Here is a 20,482-nt window from a genome sequence, read left to right on the forward strand (position 1 = left end):
GTGGGGCTACAATAAGACCCTGTCTCAAAAAGACAAAATTGAAAAAAAAAATAGTTCATTGTTGGAAAGGATAATAAGAGAGAGCAAAGAGAGAGGCAGAGAGGGGAGGGGAATAGTGGGAGAGGCAACAAGCTGGCAGTGTCCTTAAATCAATTTAGAACTCCTTCCTGCCTGGAGTAACACTCAGTCTTGGGGTCCTAGATAGCCAGTTAATGAGCCCCTGTCCTGTGGTTTTTCCCAAGCACACTGTAAATGCATCTGATCCTGAATAACCATCTTCCCACTGGCACAAGGCCACTGAAAATGACAACAGACTTGTTAATAGTAAAAGAAAGAAAAAGAAGGGAAAAGGAAAGAAGCCACTGCTGTTTCCTGACTACCGATTTAAAAATAAAAGATTGGGAAAATAAGAATAGCAGCTATCGTGAAATTTTGATTCACGTTTGATTTGCACGATATTTGATTTGCTTATTTAGTTTTTCTTTACACTTCTACCTCAATATTGGGTGAGATTCTCATACTATCTGTCATTTTTGACATAACAATTTATTTGGCAAAAAAGATAAAGAAGATGCCTATCCATGATCTGGCAAAAGATTCTGGTACAGCCCACAATCAGAGCTGTAGAAAAGCGGGATGACGGTATTCAGATGTTCAGAACAAGTACTTTGGGTTAAAAAGTAGAATGAAGTCACATGTCAGAGAAATGCCTATAGACACGGTCTTGTCTGCCAAAACCACAGTGGTTTTGGTTCACGTGGATAGTATATTTTCATTCTGGTTAGAAAAGCAAAGCAAAGCAAAGTCTTCAGCAATATCCAGGCTGTGTGTCACCCACCCAGGACCTGACAAAACTTACTAGTCACTCCCAAAGCTGAGTGAGACTGCTATGAGCAGCCAGCAAAGCCCTCAGAAGAGGCTTCATGGAATCTGCAGTGACAAGGAAAGAAATGTCTAGCTCTGCCCACAAGGGAGATGTGCTTGGGAACAACCATCCTGGCAAATGGCACAGATATTTCCACATGGTATCTTGACAGCCAGCACCACAAAAACCATTGTCTCCAAGAAAGTGGGCTCAATATGTCTACCTTTCCCCTCATTATGGGGTGGGGCAGATTCCAACAACCAGCTTTCTCACTCAGTACCACTAAATGTAAGCACAAGAGCTCCTGACACGTCTGTAAGTGCATGCCACATTATGTGCTTTTTAAATCATGGTACAGCCTACCAGTGGGCTGTGGGAGTGCAAAACATCACACCAGGAGGGTCAACAGGCTCCTCAAACATTTCCTGACTTTTTTCTCCCCCAGTAGCCTGCATAGCACCTCTGGTGCTATGTAAGTTAACCAATAGGGAAAGAATTTCCTGTTTAGTTCAAGATTGATTTCTCAATGCCCTGCATCCAAAGTGAATGGTGCCTACAACAACAGGTTCTTACTGCCTAGTTATGGTGGGCAACAAAGAGCAATGGCAGTAGCCTGTGTTGTTTGGGGGGGCATCTGGAGCTGCCCTGACCAATAGTTCATAGGGAGGTATCCCATATCTGCTGAGACTTTCATTTAGTAACCCATGCCTTCTGTGAGCAGCATTGTTACCCATGCAGACTACTTCTATTCAAACTCTCATTAAAATATCCATATTTATTAATTATATATATATATATAAATTATCCTGCAGACTAGTGGATTTGTGTAAGGCTTAGAGAAATGTATCCTTAGTTTTGGCTAGCCCTTCCTTCTCCTCTCCCCAACCCCCATTCCAAATGAAACTTTTAACCCCAAGTATATCTCCCTGTTTTTTCATGTCAACTTGTGTTCTATTTTCCCCGCCTAACTGAATTTTTATGCTTTTAACCAGCACTGAACCCCACATGCTACAACACTGACCCACTGGGAAGATGTACCCACTGGTGATATAGTGGCATGAAGGTTACGGGGATAACCAATTGCTTTCTGACTGGATGAGGCTTACCCCACATGAGAAATTTCATGCCTGGTCCTATAAACCTGGTCATAAGCCCATGGCTGGAGAAGATATTGGGGGAGAGAGGAGGACCTACTGTTGTTTCACTGAATGCTCATGCTGTTAAACTAAATTATAAATATTTACATTTATACTCTTAGATTTGCACTGCTCTCAATTTTGGTCAGAGAAGCTTCTTTTTGCAGTGGGTATTGGTTAATTTAAAGACTCATAACTGGTCAAAGTGCCAAATATAAGTAACTCAATGCTCAGCTGTGGATCTATATCAACCTCCCACCTTCCAAGGCTTAGGGAACTCTAGAAGAGGAGGTGGAAAGAATGTAAGAACAAGTGAATGAGGAGGAAAGCCATGCAGTGATGACTTCTGGACATGGCATGGCTGTCATACACATCAACTCACAGCATCTGTCGTTACTTGCATAAGACCAACACAAGATCAAGCCAGGCAAAATTCCAGCATAGATCGGGAAGGGGCCTGAAGGCTCCACTCCTGTGGGAAGAGATACTGGCAGTTGATGGCCACTGAGGGAGGGAGAGTCACTCTCCCTTGGTGATATGGCCACTGGTGTGTTGCCCATGCCCTGGTGGATGGCCATATATCCATGTATGCATTGGCAGCACTAACTGGATTCAGGGGAGTATGAATAACAAAACAATAAAAGAAGACATGAAGATGTGGGGGGAGGATACTGAGGGGAGTTGGAGGGACATAGTAGTAAATGAGTATGATCAACATACATTGTATAAATGTATAAAACTTTCAAAGAATAAAAATATTATTTTAAAAAATGCTTCCTGATCACCTGTTCCAGAGACAAATGCTCTCCCTCACAGCCTCCCTTCTGGGGATGAGCAAACAACACAGATAGACACAGTCCGCCTCATGGCCAGCAGAGTGGCCTAAGTCCACTTCAGGGCAGTGTTTATAATGAAAATAAGAGAGCTACATGCCTCTCTGTTCTTTTCCCATACCTAATAATTTCATCATCGTCTTTCAGAACACCATTGGGGTTTTCTAGCTGCTGTCCCTCTTTGGGAGGTGAGGAGGGAAGGAGGAGGGAAGAGGGAGGGATGCCCATCCTACAGCAAGCAGAAAAGAGACTAAGGCTTCCTTCTTTGTACTACCTGCCAGGCCTTGGGATCTATCATGGGACTGACTGTAGGCCAAAACTTTTGGACTGCCTTTTTCTTTTTTTTTTTTTTTTTTTTTTTTTTTTTTGTCTTTTTGAGACAGGGTCTCCCCGTAGCCCCAGCTGACCTGGAACTCACTATGTAGACCAGGCTGGCCTCAATCCCATAGAACTCCACCTGCCTCTGCTTCCTGAGTGCTGGGATTTAAAGGTGTGTACCACCATGCCCGGCAAAACTCTGCATTTTGAGCCCCTCAAAAAAGAGTGCATGTATCCAGGGTCTGAACAACACTCAGGCCTGCCTGTTTCCCAAGAGTCCCCCTCGGCAAAGATTTGACTGTGGCTCCCTCTTGACCAGGGCTACAAAGTACTGCTCACCACAAGGAAAGCCACAAACAGCCTTGGAGAACCTTTGACTGCCTGAATCCCCAGGTGAGGCGTATCTAGAGTGTCAGGGCCAGGGGTGAGGGCATGCACCTATAATCCCAGCACTTGAGAGGCTGAAGTAGAAGGACTGGAAGTTTGAGATCAGCCTGAGCTGCATGGCAAGATCCAGTCTCAACAAAATAAGATGGAAAGGTGAAAAGGGGGTGGGAATGTAAGTTTCATGGAAGAGTATTTAGGAGTTACAGGGCCCTGGGTTCGTTCCCCAGTCTCTCTCTGAGAGAGAGAGAGAGAGAGAGAGAGAGAGAGAGAGAGAGAAATTCTGTTTTATCCATGGATCTAGTTAGATGGTAAAATTGCATGCTTATCACTCATACAGAGTTGCACTAAAATTCACAGCTATTGCTCTATTTTGTCTACAAAAGCACATCAAACAAAAACAGGGGTACACAGTGAAAATTTGTAATAATATTTAAATCAAAGTTACTGAACCTCACTAATTTTAACTCTGTACCATACCTGACATAATTATGGTCACAAACTAGGAAGTATATAGCGCTATTATTTTTTTCGAAAGGAAAATTCTTCAGGATGAAAACAAATAAAGAAAGACAGAAAGACCACCTTATTCTCTGTATATCCAACTGGCCTTAGCCCAGTTCTCCCAAGAGGAAGAATGTGGCTTTAGGAGCCTTTTCTTACCCTGTTTTGTCCCCTTCTGTGCGATCACTGCTCAGCTCCAAGGCTGCTGCAAGGAACAAGCAAAAAAGCAGAATCATGACAGACACCTGACACCAGAGGCCCTTGGCTGGTGCTAGCCACTGGGGTCTCCTGGGACACTGGGGTCCGGGCATTAGTTTTCACTCAGCTCCTGGCTAGAGCAGGAAGGGCCTTACCTGCCATTGTTCAAGCTGCCCAAAGATGAGACTAAGCCTAGGGAAGCCCTGCTCCCAAAGAAAAAGGATGAGCTGAATAATGAATAAGTCACCAGAACTTGAAGCGGCTGGTCAGTGGGAGGCTTGCATGAATAAAGGAAAGAACAGTAAGTGGAAAGGCAAGAAGGATCAAAGAGAGGAGGCCCCTGCTCTCTGCCGAAGCTGAGGTTCTACATCCAAAGGCCAACTTTAAATGGGGACCCGGTCTCAGGGCCCCAAACATCCCAAGGGTTCACTTGCTGTTAGAGAAGACATCCTCCAGTGACTGGCCACCATGTGTACCACTTTGATATGCAAGTGGGTTCTGAGGAACCTATCATGCTCCTCCTCATCCTATTCAGTTCCTGGGAAATTTTATTTTCAAAACAGTTTACTATATTGCAAACACAGTTATTCAGCTAACACTAGTCACTGAGTTTTTATCCATATATCCTTCCCTCAACAGATATTTACGAAGCCTCTCTCTGTACTGCCTCTGGGACTGAAACGGAAGGACAAAAATGTCTCCAGACATTGAGTCCTGGGAGGTGAGGCCTGTTGGAGGCCTGCCCAAGGCTGTTTCCAGCCCAGTCTCTCCTGTGAGCTCAAACTTCACCTCCAGCAGTCCATATCTAAAATGTAGCTAACATGTCCAAAGCCACATTCCAAACCTGCTCCTCCCATAGCCTTATCTATCTCAACTAAGGGCAACTCTGTTTCCTGTAACTTCTGTGTTAGAGTTTGTTTGGGAACATAGCCCTCACAGTTACTCTAACAAAGTGTCGCATTTCCTTACTAGGTATTAAATGTCTGAAAGACAAATGGGGAACCTTGAGGCAATCATAGAAGCGTGGGGAGAGCTGAAATCTGAACCCAGCAGAATGGCTGGCATTGAATTTGATACAATTTGTTGACATATATGTTGTGGAGCCTGTTCCCTTCCCATTTTGCAACAGTAGTCACCACCATATTGTCAAACACAGTCCTCATCTTGATCTTTAGTAGCATAGCGTGTACTAACCTGCTCTTCCTTTGGAATTTTGTTTTCTAGGACCCTGTGTTCTTCGGGTTCCTCTCCTCTGGTCATTGCTCTATTTCCTTTTCAGCCTGTTCTTTCTTTGCCATCATCATTTACGTGGAGATCTTTCATGGAGTTCCTTCCTGATTAGTGCTCACTGTACACACAGCCAATTCTAGGAATCCAAGACACAACCATTATGGTTTATCTTGATCATCAATTTGATTAGATCGAGAAGCACACTTCTGGTATGTCTGTGAGGTTTTCAAAAAGAAAGACCTGCCCATAATGGTCCTGATAGAATCCAACTTTCCTGATTCCCATTGAGTTGCTCTGCTCTGCCACGGCCCCACCCTGCTCTGATGGACTGAAACATCTGGAACCGTGAGCCACAACAAACCCTTCCTTCCCTAAGTTGCTTCTATCAGGTATTTGGATACAGTGACAAAAATTTTAACATCCCAGCCAAACCAAAATACAATCAATTTAGCAGCCTTGGAATTTGATTAAACACTTTAAATTATACTTCTAATTTCTCTTTTAAAAAAACTGTAATTGAATTTTTGCAAATTTCATACAACATATTTTTACCATATTTAGACCTCCTTCCCCTACCTGCACCCCATTTATAGCCTGCTCACTGGATTTCATGTATTCTGTCATGTATGTTAAATCCTATCAAGCCAAGTTTGTGTCCCCAAATATCCCTTGTTGTGAATCCATTCACTGGAGCCTGGTTAACCTATCTAGTGTCACACCCTTAGAGAAAAACAACTCTTCCTTTCCCAGCAGTTATCAGTTGCCAATAGCTCCTCAGCTAAGGTTGGAGCTTCTTAACCATTTCTTGATTTCTATGCTGGGTTTTTGTCTCGTTTGAGCTTGCATGGGATCATTCCTGTAAGCTCATACAAGTAATTTCCCAGATGTCTGGAAAACTCAGTTTCTTTGTGGTCATCCACCACCTCTGACTCTTACAGTCTTTCCTTCCCTTCTTCCACAATGGTCCCTAAACCTTGGGTAGCAGAAGTTTGAGATTAGTGTCCTATTCAGGTATAAGCACTCTGAAGTCTCTTGTTCTCTGCACTTTGACCACTTGTGGCTTTCTGGGCTAATCACCATGTGTTGCATGAAGCAGCTTTGCTTGTGAGAGTTGAGAGATGCAATAATATTCTTTCTGCCTCCAAATTCTGCTACATTCCCTGAGCCTTAGGTGTAGAGGTTACATTGTGGATATGTTACTTAGGGTTGAGCACCTCACAGATACTTATTCTCTGTGTTTGACCAGTTATAGAACTTTATAATTGTCTCCATCTTTTACAAAAAGAAGCTTCTTTGATGAGTGGTAAGAGGTACATTTGTCTGTAAATATAAGTATATATATTTAGGATGTAGTAAGAAATTATATTGGTCTAGGGTTTAATTTCTCTTTTAAATTTGAAAGGAACTAGGTCCATTTGGTTTCTTATTTGTAACCTGCATGGATTCTGGGTGAAAATTTGGTACTTGTGGTTCTGATTCATTTCCGTGTGAATCATATTAATGTTATTTTCAAATGTCTATGTGAAGTCTCAAATTATACCTTTCAAGACTAAGTATAATTTGTACCAAGAATGGACTTATTTAAACCCCAAACACACCTGTGTTCAAGCTGAACCTTGTGCTCTGAGTCACTTTAACTGACAAGTCTCCAAGCACTTGCAAACTTAATCATTTTAATTCATTTTTTAAAAATTTAAAGCTATGAGACCCAAAGCTTTCTGAACAAATACATTCCAAGTTCCATAACAAGGTAAAATGAACATAATTTCTAGTCTAGAAATTCAACATTATCAATAAAAACACTGACAAAAGGTCAGTCTAGAACAGATTTAAGGTTACAGAAGTCATTTAACTCTATACTAAACAGGCCCAGAGAGTTAGTTTGGAGCTCCCGGGATCGCTGCACTAGTTGCTGCTATCTGCCCTTTTGTCGGCACATGCCACTTCTTGCTGCCCCTCTACCCACCTATACTAGTTCTTCTCATATCTAATTATTGCTGTTTTGTAATCTGAGAGTTTAGACAGTTTCTTAAAATTATGTATGAAGTGTTCTTCATGGAGTTCTGAATGGAATCCTATTTCACATGGGCATGAACTAGAGTTGTTTTGATGGTTTTTCTGAAGATAGAAGGATGTAAATAAGACAGGTGAACTGTTCTGGTTTGTTTCGTCATTGCTGTGACAAAACACTCTGACCACTACCAACTTGGGGAGGAAAGGGTTTATTTATCTTACATCTCCCGGGTTACAGTTCATCCGGGAGCCCAAGGTAGGAACTCAGGGCAGGAACCTGGAGGCAGGAGCTGGGGCACAGGCCACGGAGGAATGCTGCTTACTGGCTTGCTCTCCTGGCCCCTGCTCAGCCTGCTTTCTTATGCAACACAGGCCCAACTGCCCAGAGGTGGCACTACCCACAGTGGGCTGGGCCCTCCCACATCACTCATCAAGAAGATGCCCCTCAGACATGGCCACAGGCCAGTCCAGTAGAGGCAATTCCCCAACTGAGGCTCCCTCAACCCAGGTGTGTCAAGCTGACACTAAAGCTATCCAGCATATGAACCTTCTGACAACATCAATACTGGCTTCTTAGATGTTTTGTTGTTTTGTCTTGTTTTACTCTGCTCTGCTACTCTTGCTTCAAGACTCACGTCCTGCTCTGCACTGGTCGAGCTGGTGGCCTATGAGTCCCCCACTGGGGGATTAGTTCTGTGTGCTTCAATCTATTATCAAGGTCATCACTTGGATCAGCTGAGGTATCTAAGGAAAACGCTTCTTGGTGATTGTAGCAGGAGGCAGAGAGGCCCTGGGAGGAAGTAGATGTTCTCACAAAAATGTCCTCATTTCTTCAGAAGAATTAATGAAACATGAGGTCTTTTGTTGACACAAAAGTATAATTCTCACCCTAAAGGGGATGAGAGATAGTTTATTCTGGAGCCAAATATGAGTGACCATGCCCTGGGAACACAGATTCAGGTTACCCCAAATTCCATATTCAAGCGTGGTAAACAGTTGCCTTACATTTTTATAGTAACAAAACAAAGAAAAGTCATAAATCAAGACACTTTTCAAATACACTGGTGGATACATTCAGTAGGTGGGTCACAGCAAAGCGGGAAGGTTCTTACTATAGGTCTCAGATGTTATCTGGTGATATTCTTAGCTTTTGCATTGGTGAGACCTGGTGGTCTGCTAAGTTAATACATTCTAAAAGGGTTTTATCTGTTAGTCACAGGATGTTAGATCAGAAACAGAGGTGGGTAAGAAGTAGCTGTTTAGGAGGCTAAAGATGGCCAAAGATAAATGGTAATTAGACTCTGGACCTGCAACATTCCAAGCTCTCCACAGTCTCCAGAGTGATAATCAGTTGGTGAGCTTTGCAGGAAGTTCAGTCCAAGGAGCAGGAGTTCTTTTTGGGAACTTTTCTTTCACACTTTCCCAGCCCAGAGGAAACCAGGCTCTCCAGGCTTGGCTTGGACGGGGTCCATTGCTCATGCGAGGACCTCGGGCTGTCAGACTTCATACTCCCCACCCCTGAAGAAAGGCTCCCAGGCAGGGCTTCTTCCTCTGCCTCTTCCCTTTGCAACTCCAGAATTTCTCTATTCAGGAGACACTCCCCTGCCCAACATCTCAGCACCATCTTGGGGAGCATTATCAATGGGTGAATGAGATTCCAACCACTTAATTCCTTAAACAGCACGAATTTCAACTGTTCCGAGGAGCCTGTGCATTGGCTCAGAAAAAGCCCTGCTGTTTCAGTTCCCTTAGCCCTTGACGTAGGACTGCTGAGACACCAGGTTCCCCAGCTACAGGGACTTGCCCAGGCAAAGGGCCCTTCCCAACCTGAACAGATTCCTGTCTGCCCGCAATGCTTCCCAAACAGTCTGGCCTGTGAGCAGCCTTCCAGACTTTCCCCCTTGGGCCCCTCAGGCTCACCTGACCTGGTTCTACAAGCTCAAGTCAGAAGACAGTGGCCACTCTGTGGTCTGTGTCTTATCCCAGTGTGCTGATAGCTTTAATTGTCAACTTGACACACCTGGGTAGAGGGAGCCTCATTTGGGGAATTTCCACCATTGTATTGGCCTGTGGCCATGTCTGTAGGGCACCTTCTTGATTATTGAGTGGTGTGGGAGGGTCTGCCACCCTGGGGTGATGGGCCTATGTTGTACACAAAAGCATGTTGAACAGGGGCCAGGGGAGCGAGGCAGTAAGCAGCATTTCTCCATGGCCTGTGCTTCAGCTCCTGCCTCTAGGTTCCTGTTCTGAGTTCCTACCTTGGGCTCCCTGATGAATTGTGAGATATAAGCCAAACAAATCCTTTCTCCTTACATTGGTATTGGTCAAAGTGTTTTGTCACAGCAATGGAAAAACAGAACTCCCAGCTATAAAACCCAATATTTGAACTGGCTCAGCAAACTTACCTAAGTTACTCCATTTTGTTCAGAGCCATTTTAGCAGCAACTTTGCTCTACACCAAAAGGAAAAGGGGGACAACCTTGGGTCTTGGGAAATTGTCCTAGCCATGAACCATGGAATGTGCTAATTCCAGACATTTTACATCTGACTAACTGCTTGTTTTCACTTCCGTAACTCGCTTGCTATTTTAGGCCACCTTGACACAAAGTATAAGACCACCCTGTTATTGTCTGACCACCCGGTAACTGCTGATTTCAGCTTTCTTACTATACTTGTTATGGCTAGGAAGTTGACTAATTTTAAAATTACAAAGTTGATTGCCAAGTTATATGACTGTATCACTTGTCTGTATAATGATTGGTTGCTGATTAATAGATTCAAAGTTCTGCTATGTTGTACAAACCTGATTGGTTCACAAGTGTCCTGTTTGAATAATATCTCTGTAATCCTATAAAAACTCTGACCTGACAATCATCAAGGCTGCTTCTACTCCTGAGATAGACAGCCCGACCGGTCGAAAATTAAAATTTACCTTGCTACTTTTCTTAAAATGGTGCAGGTGATTCTTTTGCAAACTCCATCATATATTGATATGAAACAGCACTTTGAGCTGCCCTCATCTCACAGGTTTGTCGTTAGCTCTAAAGAATGTTCAGCCTTCACTTCTTTGTTTTTCTTTCCCTAGAGTAAAAGCAAACCAGTTTTTTCCTCTAGTATATACTGGATTCTGTATTTACAAATATCATTAGAGGCTATACATTTTCCTAATGCCAGGAAGTTAAGGATTTTTCCCTTTTTACCATCAGAACTATTTTCCCTTTCATTGTTGGGGAGTGTCTTCCTCTCTCCCTCTCTGGCTCAGTGTCTGGATCTTGAGTCACATAGCTGTTAGACTAGTGATTGAATAAATGAAAGGATGGACAGACAGGCAGACAGAAAAAAAATGTCTTTCCATTGCTATCTTCCATGATACCTTCTCAACATGGCTTACTTAGAATCCTGATAGTGTTTTGTGGCATTTCTCCAGGGACTTGCCAATCAAAAGGCACCTCTTTAGCCTATATAAGGTTCAGCAGCACAATGTATTAATGAAGGACTCATATTTGTTTCTTTGTTTTGCCAAACAGCTGGAGGAAAACCTGGCTGCCTGGGAGGTGGGTAGAATTTCTCACTGAGTGGTTGGATGGGTTTGTTTCTAGCATAGCTCAGTTCTGTCAGGCTCTTTGCCTTCCACTTGGCTCTGAACCAGCTGTGCACAGTTTGGGGCCTGCACCAACGTTCAAATGGCTCTTCTAGGGCTCAGAAACAAAGTCAGGAAGTGTTGCTCTTTGTCATGAGGCTGTGGGGTTCTGTGATCTTTTTAAAAGTCTTGGCAGCTGTTGGCCCCCACTTTAAGAGTTACTCTTCCTCACATGTGCTGGTATGCCAAGACATTTGCCCAGGAGAGGCCAGGCTGCTGACCCCACAGAGTGCCAGAAGCCAAGGGCTCCATTTCACAGAGGCAGGCCAAGCTTCCCAGCCCTGATCTCCAGATATTCCAGTCCTCCCCCTTTCTGTATCTAAGCCAGGCTTCTGAAGACAGTTTCCCATTTTCCATGGAATGGAAAATGTACCCAAGAGGGCTTCCCACCAAGAGAAGATAGGCCATGGTCATGGAAACAGAAGGAGTCTCCATAGAAGAGGTCGAATTTGCACCCTGCAGTGCCCAGCACAGGAGTCATCTCTTGTAGTGTTAGGATATTTGCATAGTTTTAAACTGACTCCCTGCACAGTGTGGGATGCTTATTGTTTTCAAGGGAGAGAAAAAATAGTCACCAGACAAGGGAGACACTGCATGACACCCTGAATGAGTGACCAAAAATAACCGCTTCTCTGTGGGACAGATATGTGCCTCCAGATGTGATACCCTGAATAAAACACCCATCACTTAGGCAGCGAGCCACGAGGGAACATCAGACAAGGAACAAAGAACATGCCATTCAAACGAATGTGGAGTCCTACTCACTGTGGCTGCAGTACACTAAAAGGACACCATTCAGAGAAGACTGGTGCTGTCCTTGCACAAAGATGACATAAATTCATAAAGAAAAAAGGTGGTGGAGGTGGGAATGGGGTCTCATAAAAGAGCCAGATTAAAGAAAGTAAAGGAGAGATAATAAAATACAACACCTCTTCCCTAGCCTGGATCCTGACCGGGAGGCAGGGAAATGCTATGAGGCACATTCGTGGACCAATCAATAAAATCCATTTAAAGAAGGATGATTACATATTACACATGTACTCTGTACGTAGTACAGTGTCCCTGTTCTTAGAAAATACGCACTGAAGATCCACAAGTCATGTAACTTGCTCTCAAATCATTAAAAATAAAAATAAATGTATTCTCTCTCTCTCTCTCTCTCTCTCTCTCTCTCTCTGTGTGTGTGTGTGTGTGTGTGTGTGTGTGTGTGTGTGTGTGTACATGGAGCAGGGGAGAGTTATGTAAATAACAAAGCCGGTGAAATAAATGCTAACTTGTACGGTTGTCATTTCACAACATTTTTTGCAAGTTTGAAATTACACCAAATAAAAATTAAAAAAATAAAATTACAGTATTCTGATTCCCATATATCCTTAGAGTTCAAAGTAAGGGCAAAGGCACCTGGGCAAGTGTCCAGAGCTGGAAGTATTTTGAACTACAGTTCAGTAGCACAGGCTCCACGGCAACTGACCCTCTAAGGAACACTGAGCCTCTGAGAGGGAAAGGCATCCAAGTAGACTAAGGAGGGCTCGTGCTGAGTCAGGCACACACTTGGTAAACTTGACCCAGAGCTCCATTCCGCCAGACACTGGTCCCATTCAAGGGATTTAGGGAGGGCAAACCCCTGATATGGTCCTATCACAAGTCCCATTCAGAAAGTTGCTTGTGTTGACAAAAACAAGGTCTAACTTCAATTACATTTTTTTTTTTTTAGCAAAAAGTCAAAATGTAGCTTTTTGAGTACAGGGTAGGAAGCCCTGGTCCTGACCCAGATCCTGCCTCTGTCCATAGCATCTGTGGCACCCCACCTCGTACCGTCCCACTGAGCCTCGGCCTCTTTCTCATGGAGAGACCATTGCCAAAGGTCCCCAAGAGAATTAAAGGAGGCAATGCGCACACAGTGCCTGTGAGTATGAAACTTAAGCACAGTAGGAACTCGGCAGCCAGCAGTTGTTATCAAATGGAGTCTCCCTCTCCCCAGCCTGTGATGTAGTCAGACACAATTATAAAAGCTGTTGCATCAGAGGCCAGGCCTCTGAAGGAGAAGTAGGTGTTTCTCAGGTGACACCTAAACAAGAGCCACCTAGACCAGATAATGTTTGCCTAAGGAACCTCCCCAGACCGCAGACACAGTTTACAGCCTCCAATTGCTGGTTCATGAGGACACAATTCAAATAAATGCAAGTATTGACCAAAGGGCTGGGCATTTGGTATCCATTTATCATGAACCACTTTAAGAAACAAAATCATCTTCCTCATATCAAATATTTTTTACCTCAACAAATATTTTACAAAATAAAAAAAATTATATAATTAACTTTCCTCTAAGAAATCTGGAAGTTAGGAAGAAAGCAGTGTCTCTGGAAAGAAAGGAAAATTCCCTCTTTTTGCAGCATATCACCCAGTCTGGTTTCATCATTGTCTTAGTCATTTTTCCATCACTGTAACAAAATGCCTGAAATAAACTTATAAAGAAAGAAAGTTTATTTTGGCTCACAATTTTGAAGAGTCCAGTACATTATCAGTTGATACCATTGCTTTGGGGTTATAGCAAGAAAGTATATCATAGCAGGAACATGTGTGTGACAGAACAAAACCACTTATCTCATGATGAGGAGAGAAGAGAAAGGAGGGGAGGGGAAGGGAGGGGAGGGAGAGGGAAGGAAGAAAGGAAGGAGGCTTAGCAGGGTGTAGTAGTTTATGGTTAAAATCCCAGAGGAGAGAGGCAGTGTCTTTGCAATCCCCTTTGAGAGTACAACCAAAGAAACTCCTGCAAGTTCCCACCTTCTAAAGACTCTGCCACCCCAGCAAACAACTCTTTAAGGCACACTTAGCCAAAACATAGCAATCACATACATTTTTAGAGTTGTTCCGTAGCCTCTGAGCCACATGAGCATGATTCTAACTTGAGCTATAAACACATCGCCTGATAGTGCCTGTGGGGAGCTGGTTCTCTGTGGTTCTGAGAGTCTCTTCCCTTTCTCCTCTGTAAAGTCTACCCTCAACATCTGGGAATCAGGGTGGTCCCTGTCAAGGCAATGCACCAAGGATCTTCTTTCATCCAATTCTATAATTCTGTGAAGAAGTTTCCTCCTGCAGTACCTCCGAACATGATGAATACTTGGAATTTTGCTGGTGTCCCACAGTTCCAAGTACTTGTCTAAACCACCAGGTATGGAGATGAGGCACAATTCCTGCTCAGTAAGAACTCAGCAGACAGCAAGATGGATGGACACAGCAGTCAGGGTTCCAAGGCCTCTATACTCTGCTCAATCTACCTTCCATGCCAAAAGCATTGAACAGCTAATTAAAAATACAGCATCCAGCCCAAACATCAGCCCAACCAGATCGTATCTTTGGGTTCAGATTTAAACACACCAAAGTTTTAAACCCAGAAATCTGGCCATAATGCAGATGTAGGCACTTCAGTGGCACAGTCTCATTGGGGATCTATCTCTAGATGGTCCTAGGAGCCCACAGGGCTGAATCAATAAAATGGCAGAACCCACAAATACTCTTTAAGAAGAAGGAAATCTGGGGCTTTGAAAATACAAAGACGATAAAGGGGCTTCGTACTGCCCTGACTCTTTATTTCCAGAGGTCCTGTAGTAAATAAGGAGGAAGTACCAGAGTCCATAAGCTGGAAATGTAGGAGCAGAAGGCATGTGGTAGACAACCTGATGCTAAAAACCCACACTCCTGCATCAGAACAGGAGCAGGAAGGAGGAAGTGGCTAAGAGCTCAGTACTTCCTGTCCAAGTACAGCTGGGCTGCTCCCTGGGGTCTCCTCAAACATTCATGGATTTGCAAGGGTTGAGAAGGATGGCGAGCTGTCCACACCAAAGCTGTCCAGGGTCTCTAGTTGTTTGCATGGAGAAAAATGATCTGGAGCATCCAGCACACCCATCTGCTGCAGGCCTCAGGCGTGTCAATCCAAATGAAGCCTCATTTCCCAAGGACCTTATTATGAGCTGGCGGCTGGGCCCCCAGTCCTCAGACACAGCAAGACAAGTCCAAGTGCTCAGGTCCAAGCCAGGTCTGCTGCACTGGTCTCAGCGCTAGCTATATCCTAAGAACTCCAAATTCCAGTCCTGAGAGCACATGGGCCTATAACTGCATTACCCTATACTTCTCACGACAGCCAACCCGCCTGCCTCTGACACCCTGAATTCAGTGCTGCTTTCTCCCAAGCTCTACATTTACTTCAGCCCACTGAATCCCAGCTCTGCCACTAACTTGCTATGTGACTTTTAGAGAGTTATTTCCCTTCTTTGAGTCTCTGTGGCCTCATCTATTACTTGGGTCTTAATTTATATCTTAGGTGTTAAGAGACCCTTTTCCATGTCTCTATTGTTAAAGAGTCCTAAGTAACAGAGCTAAGATTCAACATTTTTAAAAAACATTTATAACCAGTCATTTTGTTCCTAAGTTCATCTATTGATCTCAATTTGAACATTTAGTTAAAAGAAAAGACTTCAGACACAGCAGGGATTCTTCATGGACATTTTTCACAGGGTGGTCAATTTTAAAGGGTCTCTGGGCATTTTGGACAGCAGACAATTAGCCTGCCTTTTGTCTGAGAAACCAGACTAATCACTGGCACAGCTTGGCTAATGGGGTCTTTCAGGAGCTCCCTCCCTAGATGGGAAATCTTTTACTTTCTACGAAAACTCATTTCTACGAAATCTCATTTTGCTGCTGATTCCTAATATTTCTAAATAAATGTTGGCTTCTGGGCTTTTATCATTAAATAACCCAAATCAAACCAAGCTATTCTTCAGTGCTGGCGGTGGGGAGGGGGGGTTACTCTGTGTAAATCTACTGGAAGAAACATTTAGAATCAGTTTGGAATCACCACAAACTGAGTGGCCTTAGCTTGCTGTGGGGCAAGCTTTATGGGCCTGACAGTGGACGCGATGTATCACCTCATCTGGGCAGAAGCAGCTTATTGAGATGCCTCAACAGTAAATGCTGGCATACGTCAGTACTCACTGTCTACAAGAAGCAGGCAACAACCTGCCCTGTGTTCAGTGCCACACTTAGAGAGTCAGGCTCTGCGTGTGGGGAAGGAGTCAAAGGTACAGGAGGCAAGCTGCCTGTCCTACATCAACTTGACAGAAGGCAAGAGCTGAGGAGGCAAGAGTTGTTTGAGATATGAGATGCTTTATGAATAACATGCTTACCTGCCGACAGGAGGTCATTTGAAAAGAGGCACATGTAGATGCTGGCCAGAGGGGAGAGACCAGTAACTCTGGGCTTAGCAGAAGTCTAAAGAAGAATCCAGTCAGCTGGAGGGACCTACTCCAGTAGAATTCCCTGTGTGATATCAAGAATAGGCCTTCCTTCATAACTCTATCTAGTACTTCAAATAAAATGGGATCCAAGTGGAACTTGGGGATGCTGGTCCCATGGGATTGCTTTGAAATATCCAGTGGCATTAGTTGCTTCCTAGCTGACCCTGGGCTATTCTCTTATTGCTGACTTTTCCCAGAAACTCTGAAAATAGATTGTTGCCTACCCTATCCTGACTTAGGATATTCTGGGTTTCTAATCTGCCTTGATTGTGAAATCAAATTGTCTAAATAAAATTAAGTCTTTTCTTTAAAAATATTTTGGAGAAAACTTCAAGAGATAAAAGAAAGAATATACCTCTGGCCTTGGTGGTACACACCTTTAATCCAAGCACTGTGGAGGCAGAGGCAGGTAGACCTAAGACATAAGGAAAAAAACTTTAATGGTGTGTTTGGAAGAATGCAGGACCCAGTAAACCCAGTTACTCTTCCTCATCTTCATCCAACATAGAACATTCTGAGCAAAACCATTTTTGTAACCCATCCTGTATCTTGATTCTCCTGCCAAATCTTAGCACATGCTCCACTCTTCTAGGAAGTAAACGTACACAAGGGTCTCAGTCACTACATGTGCTACTATGTAAATAATTAAAGGTCCATACTGGGGCTAGGGGAAGGCTCACTCAATAAAGTCATTGCCATACAAAAAAGAGGACCTAAGTTTGGATCCCCAGCGTCCACATAAAAAGCCAACACAGCAAACACAAGCAGATCCACAGGCCGGCCGTCTAGGCCAATTTATGAGTTCAAGGTTCAGTAAGAGACCCTGTCTCAAAAAAAGAGGCGGAGAACAACTGAGGGAGACACCCAGACAACATGTGGCTTCCACTTGAGTGTGCACAGAGAGAGAAAAAGAAAGAGAAAAGACATAAAATAACAAAATAAAGGTTCTCGCCTGGTAGAGAAAGAAAGCATCTTTTCTCAGCGACCCTGGTTTTCATACATGAAGATATATGAGATGTACACATGAAGAACTTCTAGGCAGTTTGCTAAGACAAGTGCTTCTAAGATTCAGTAGGTATTCAAGAACAGCACTAACACCTGACAGGATTAGAGGGCCATTTCCTTCCATTTTATACACCAAATAGAAGTCATTTTGGGATCTGAACTCTAAGAGTTCCTCAGCCCCACGTACCCACTCTAGGATAACTCTCAGCAAGTATGCTCTGCCCACAACAGCTGCTGCCTCTTCCTAATGATCACAAGGGAGCAAGAGTCCCAGCTCCCAAGCAAAGCCATTCCAGTGTTTAATAGCCCTTCAGTTTAAGAAAGTTCTTCCTTAAATTTAATCAATTCTTTCATTGCAAGACTCATCAACTCTTGCTCTATTCTCTGTAGAGATGGAAAAACAAGTTAATGCGCAATTTCAAACCCTTCACTTAAACACAGTGTTGGAACCAAAAGAGATGGCAGATTTTATTATTTGGCACCACCCTTATATTTGACCCAAGAGGATGCTGGCCCAGAGATACACATATATTCAATGGACTTTAGCATCCAGTGCCTGCAAAACATGGAAGGGAAGCTATTCCACAGACAGTTCCACTAGCTCCCATGTGTGCATTTTCTACTCTGTTATTTCACCTTAATTTGATAATGAAGGAAGCATCCTCCCTTACCTGCCTTCTCTCCTTCAGAGTATACATATGAAACCCTCCATTGTTCCTTTAGAAAGGCATGTTCTTTATTCCTGCAATCATTTTATTTACTTTACCAAGTAAAAGTATAACTAATTTTTAATTTCAAATAGCCAATTGCTAATTTTAGCCAATAAAAAATGCAAAATTCCTAGTTTAATTTGAATTTTATATAAATAGTTAATAGATTCTTCTTTGTTGTTTGTTTGTTTGTTTGTTTTTAGACAAGGTCTCCCTGTAGCCCCAGCTAGCCTGGAACTCACTGTATAACCAGGCTGGCCTCCTCTTCCACCTCCCAAAGGCTGGGACTAAATGAGTGCACCACCATGCCCAGCAGCTAATAGATTCTTAAATATTCCCCAAACCATATTTGAGATATACTTTAAAATGTTTGTGGCTGTTTGCCTGAAATTCAAATTTAACAGGGCATCCTGTATCCCTCATTCCAATATTCTAGAAGTATATCAATTTAACCTTCACACAGAGCTCTTCCCATATTTGTCAATTCCTCATACTTTTGAAGAATCCTCAAGTTCATGGTCTTAACACTTGAAGGTACTTTTGCTTGAACTGTCTTCCCCACAAAACCCCTCACTTTAGGTCACTACTAAAAGTGTACTTCTCTAAAAATCCCACCATCACTTTCACTTTAGTCTACTTTCTCTCAGCGTTTATTACTTCTAGCCCTGAGGAGGGATAAAGGGAGGAGAATCGTCCAGTCTGCGCCAGATTCTAAGGTTAATTTAGCCAAGGTCTGCTTAAGGGTCTGATTCATCCTGTCTACCTGTCCTGACCCTGGGGATGGTATGCACAATGTAGTCTCCAATCTGTCCCCGGGGCCTTTGCTAAAGCCTGAATTACCTGAGAGATGAATGTTGGTCCATTGTCGGATCCTAACACCAGGGGCACACCAAACCTGGGAATGAGTTCATCTAGCAACTTCTTGGAAACCGTGGGTGCCATTTCCTTCTTGGTTTGAAAGGCTTCTACCCATCCTGAAAAGGTGTCTACAAAACCCAGTAAATATTTGCATCCAAACTGTCCTGGCTTTACCTCAGTGACATCTACCTCCCAGTGGACTCCGGGGCAGTCCCTCTTTCATGTTTTCCTGAGGATTTATCATTTTTCAGGTAGGTATTAGTCATCTGGCATGCCATGCATCTGGAGGTGATGTCCTGTACAGTAGCTGTTGAGGAAGGAAACTGGAAGCATCTGGTTAGTAATAACCTGATCTTTTCTTTTCCCATGTGGGTTCCTTCATGGAGTTGGCAAAGTAGCATTTCCCCTAGGTGGTGGGGGAGGATGACCTTGTCATCTGCAGTGTGTCTCCATCCTGAGGCGACATTCCCATTTGGAGTTGTCTGGAAATGTTTGTCATCCTCTTCTGTGTATGAAGGCTTTTCAGGTAATGTTGGATCTGGCAGGGCTAGGAGAGCAGGTTCAGATGGGATTCTGCTATTTCCTTGGCAACTTGATCCTCCTTTTGGTTTCCTCGGGCCTCGGGTGTTGTTCTTTTGGTGTTCTGGGCAGTGAATGACTGCCACCTTTTTGGGCATCCATATGACCCTTAACAAATCAGTGATCTTTTGTTTGTGTTTAATAGTCTTTCCTTCTGATGTCAGGAGGCCTCTTTCTCGATAGATGGCCCCATGTACATGAACAGTGGCAAAAGCATATCTACTGTTAATGTAAATGTAGACAGTCTTACCCTTGCCCAGTCTTAGGACCTGAATAAAGGCTATCAGTTCAGCCTTTTGTGCAGAGGTTCCTTTGGACAGGGCTTCTGCCCATACAACATCCTCCTGGGTGACTACTGCCGCCCCTGCATACCTGACTCCATCTTTTATGTAATTACTCCTGTCTGTGTACATCACCAAGTCAGGGTTCCTCCATGGTATGTTGGGGAGATCAGGTCAGCTTCCCTGGACATGCTGCAGCAGTTTGGAGCAATCGTGATACACAACTGTCTCAGACTCAGTCTCAGGGAGCAGGGATGCAGGGTTTAAGGCACTGGTCACTGCATATGTCAGGCGGGGCATATCTAGTAGGAGAGACTGATAATGAGTTAATCTTGCACTCATGAGCCAGCAATCAGGTGTGCCCTCAGCACCCCTTCAATAGCGTGGGAGGTGGTCACAATCAGTTGTTGTCCCAAGGTGAGCTTATCAGCATCCTTAACTAGGACTGCAGTGGCCACTATGATCTTCAAACAGGCTGGCCACCCAGCCACTACTGAGTCTAATTTTTTGAGAGGTAGGCTACCGGTCTCTTCCAGGGGCCCAAAGTTTGAGCAAGTGTGTCCTTTGCTACACCAAACCATTCATCTACATAAAGGTAGAAGGGCCTCAAGACTTCAGGTAGGACTAGGACTGG

This window comes from Nannospalax galili, unplaced genomic scaffold (genome assembly GCF_000622305.1).
Source record: "Nannospalax galili isolate Female #2095 unplaced genomic scaffold, S.galili_v1.0 scaffold1398, whole genome shotgun sequence".
Taxonomy (NCBI): Eukaryota; Metazoa; Chordata; class Mammalia; order Rodentia; family Spalacidae; genus Nannospalax; species Nannospalax galili.